Source organism: Sebastes umbrosus, chromosome 10 (assembly GCF_015220745.1).
Source record: "Sebastes umbrosus isolate fSebUmb1 chromosome 10, fSebUmb1.pri, whole genome shotgun sequence".
Classification (NCBI taxonomy): Eukaryota; Metazoa; Chordata; class Actinopteri; order Perciformes; family Sebastidae; genus Sebastes; species Sebastes umbrosus.
Window position 1 is genome coordinate 25,474,402 of NC_051278.1, and position 4,870 is coordinate 25,479,271.

Here is a 4,870-nt window from a genome sequence, read left to right on the forward strand (position 1 = left end):
TCTTGAGGGAGGTTTTACTGAATCATATTGTTCCTCCCCACTTATTGGTGCAGCATGTGTTAGGTTCATCGACTGTAGTGGACGTAGTCACGGTGACGTCACCCATTGGTTTGTGGACTGCCGTTTTGAAGTCTCGAGTTCGGCATATCGGCCATCACCATCTTGGTTTTTGTCCGTCGCCGTCTTGGTTTTTGGCAACCAGAAGTGACACGAGGGTGGAGCTAAGTACAACCGAACGCTGAATAAGACATTTTTAGGCGACCAAAAAGGTTATAATTACCTTTCAGGAACTGAAAACACACTGTGAAAGGATTAAAGTTGTTAGACGAAAACACGGACAACACCGTGGTAGCAACCTGTCAATCACAAGGTAGCCACGCCCTAAAGCATCCCCTGCTTTATGGTCTGTTTGACTCTAAATGGGACCATAATTTACTAAATGAACATCATGTTGTATAGAAGAAGACTTGAAACTAGCGATTGGGTCTATAAACTCATGTTTACAATGTTTACTGAGGTAATAAATGAAGTGAGAAGTAGGTTCATTTTCTCATAGACTTCGATTAAATCAGACTTCTTTTTGCAACCAGAGGAGTCGCCCCCTGCTGGCTGTTAGAAAGAATGCAAGTTTAAGGCACTTCAGCACTGGCTTCACTTTTCAGACCCCGAAGTTTCCCACTGCTTAAGTTATTGTAAAAAAAAAAAGAAGAGCAATATGAACAAAGCAGTATGTCCAAACACTGAATAATAGTCATGTAGAACAACATGAATATGCATATGATGGGAATTAGAATAAGATGTATGATGAAGGCATTGCACAACAATATTACATTCGCTGTTTTTAGTAAAAACCTCACCAGATGTTCTGAAAATATGTAATATATTATCCCGATACAAGCCCTTATGCTCCCCTTAGCTCTGATATCAATGTGAGCACTACCAATTATGAAGTTACACTGAACCACTCGCTGGGTATTTGTGTAGACATCATGAGCAAACATGCACAATATTTCAAAGTTACATAAAACATGGAATTTGCAGATTACCCTCTCTAATCCAAGGACCAACTTGTTCATCTTTCTACAATATTGCATGGTTGGCGAAAAACCAAAAGTCCATCTGCCCTGATTTAGTTTGGACAGACAAGATGTGTGTGACTGGCTTTGGACGTTCTGCAGCCTCGCATGGTTATGATGACGCAGAGCGGGCTCTGGATTTTTTTATTTGACAAAGTAAAAGCTGCCTCCTAAACTCAGATTATACATACACATGTGGGCTGCTGTTTCAGGGCAGCACGGTTCCAAAGATTCTTGAGGAACCAAACCCAAATTTTAGGTCAAAATTGTCACACACACATAAACACAAAAAAGTTTTCAGTGTTGCAAGCTGTTAATGCTCTGAAATGAAATGAGGGAATATGAGGAGCAGCCCAAATGATCATGCATTATGCCATGTAAGAGGCAGCCAGGATTACTGGGCTATTTGATAGAGGATTACAGAGTTAGAAGTTGCAAAGAGCATTGATGCTTTAGAATGAAAGAAAGCTATGCACGGGGTTCAAAAACCCTGCTATGTCTTTGAAGCAACAGAGGTTTTACTATAAAAGGTCAATTAAATATTTGCTTTTCTGGATAAGAAAACTAAGCAAGACGTCATGTGTATAGCATTACAGTAACGTCTGATCTTTGAACATTACTACCCATGGGATCAGAAGCTTTCATAGTATTTAAATAATGCGCTGCTTTATGTTACATCAGGGGATGTAAACAGAAAAATAAAATAAATTAAACATGTCATTCATGTGTGTGCTGAAATTGAGTGTCTACAGAATTCACATTGTCTTGTGTCAGTGTATAAGGATTACAACAAAAAGCATCATCAATCCCCCACCCGCAAATCATATAAACACGCCTGAACAGGCAAGAAAGCAGATGTGTCTGTGCTCCGGAAAATGAGAGCTGCCAATCTCAGCCAGTGGTTTAAAACCCTGCAGTAGCGGGCCCCAGCAGGGATGAACTGCATGCATCACAGCAAACAGCACATGGAGGATGGAAGAGGGGGCTCCTGTGATCTGATCCTAAAGTGACGGCAGGAGGGGATTTTGGAGAGGATGCCAGTGTTTGGGTATTATTGTCAAATGAACAATGCCATTGGCCGAGGCATATCCGACATGCCATCTGTCTGGGTCGGGTCGACACAGATCATGTGTGACGCATGGCTGCCGTTTGTCGTGTTCGCAGAAGCGGGGGACGGGGAACTGTGACGTCCACGTAGAGTGACGCAGAGAGGATTTAACATATGTTAATGAAACTTTACAGTAGGAAGGCAACAGCTTGGGTCCCATGTTGTAATGGCGTTCACATACGCTGCAACAGGAAATAAACTGGGACACATTTGGAATGTTTACAACGTTTACAACTGTTGAAATGGTCTTTAGAAATATGACTTCAGTCATTTCAGTGGTAACGGACTGTGAGGATCCAATTCAGTAAACTTCCCAGTGTTGACAATTTTCAGTCCTTACAAGTTTCTGTTTGTAAATTTGTGCTATGGATGAGTTTAATACAGAGCTTTGCCCTGTGAACTTGTAGTGATCAAACAGACATACAGTTAAGGGATTTAAGGATGTTTTAAGCCATTAAAAAAGATTCACATAAAACAGTTAATTGAACAAATCATCATTTTATTGTTACAATGAACTTTTTTTTTTTACATTTTGTGACTCATAATGCTGCTTTCAAAGAACTAGTGATTTCACAATACTGGAATTTCTAACTTTGATACAATACCTTGAAAAATATCAGTATTATATTGATTAAGAATATCTACACCATTTTCGATTCCACAGGTAAAATTGACATTGAGGGCACAAAATTTTAGATTTTTATTAAAAGATAAATAGAGAGAGCAGAAAGCCCAGCTGGTACTCATGTATCGATACAGGTTCTACTCAGCAAAATCTTTCCTTTAGAGAAATAAACTAAACAAATTTTTGACAAATTTTTAAAGTTCAGATGAAAATGTTTCATATTTCTTTTGGAATTCTTCTCGTACGAACAAACGCTGATCACACGTTCTGGAGTTCATCCGAACATTTTTCACTGCAGATTTTCCTTTTTGTTTTAAGGATATTTTCTTTGGTGTGCTTGATTTTAATATGCAAAATGAAGGAACATTTTATATAATGAATCTTTTATTTTTACTCGCTAAATACCACATCCACAAATGCAAATTCATTGGTTTTAAACCTTTCTTTCCTATTTTGTCTTGCCTTGTTGTCCTTGGTTAAAAATCAAACCTACAAGTGTAAGTATTTGTTTGACCCTATTTTGACGCTTCCTCCTAAATAGCCAATGGGGATGCTCAGATTAATATATCATTTTAATATCCAATCACGGAGCCAGGGGGTCTGTGGCTGCAACTGCACCCAAACATAATTGCTGTCCGTCATACCAGTTTCCGGTTTGTTGCTGTATGCCATCAACAATGTCATATTTCTCTATTTTTCACGATACCTGTAAGATTTACCATAGATAAAATACATCACCAACATCTGCCCGCAGGTGAATAGAGACAGTGGCAAAAGTCTAATCAGTAAGTTCACAAAACAGTGACCAGAATGCAAACACTCCCCACTAATGTGTTTTTCTTTTCTGTGTGAGTAAAGATGCTGCAAAAAGAGAGGAAAGAAGACATCAAAAAGAATACTTACTAAGAGTTGGTTCACCCAAAATTACAAAAACATATTTTCTCTCCTCACCTGCACCAACAGCAAAAAAATGGTGCATATCAAGTCATGTCCACAATTACAAGGTAAGTTTATGGATATGACAATTACTGTAACCTAGGTTTGGTTTTATACTGTTTGTCAGACAAAACAAGACATTTAAAAGATATTCCTTTGGCATTTAGCAACTTGTGATGGATGTTTTCAGTTCTGTCATCTTCTTTAATAGGCCAAAAATAATCAGATTTATTTATATTGAAAACAATCAATAGTGTCAGCCTTAACCACACCTTAACATGTTGTTCACCATCCTTTATATTAGTTAATATCATAACCCTGTTCACCAACTCACCTGTACCTGTGTCATCTGTTTGCCAATATGAAAGTTCCTGCTAAATCCTACACAGGCAACGCATACTGATGAACTATGTGCTATTTATGTTTTTGTGTTAAATATTGTGCAGTTTGTTATGAATTAATACTCATTTGTTTTGACAAGGTAAAAGAAAAACCTTGGAATAAAGGTTATTTTAGCATAACCTGCACGTGTCACCTTTGGTAAATTGAATTGTACTGAATGTGGTTAAAAGGTTACCAAACATGAAAAACTATTTGTCTGAACATTGTTTTATTAATCTGTATCTCATCACTCTGAACAACTACAGTGATTTAAGAAACACCAGACATACTTCTCAACATTCATTGTTTATTGACATTAATTGTGATATGTCAACAGACATTACAGGCACCTAGAGGGAAAAAAGGTCCGTTCTCTCTTTTATTTATCAGCCATTCTACAAAGCTAGATATTGGAGATTATATGTTAATATTTCTGAGTGAGCAGAGTCGTGGTGCAGCTGCACAATGTAGTTTGAAAGTGACTTTTTTAAATAGCCTGCGTATAATCTGAATGTGTGTTAACAGCATGTCAGTGACCGTTTAAAGTTACTACATTTCCTGAAGTAGCTGAAATAAAGTCACTGAATGCTGTTGAGCCAAGATCCAAAGAGATGTCTAAGATCTACTGTATTTTAACCTTGACGCCTTTTCAAGTGCAAATCACCTGAAAAGTTTTTTTGTAACTAAAAAATATTTGTGCAAATCTTCTTTATGCTCTCACACATTTGTGCAAATCTTTTTCAT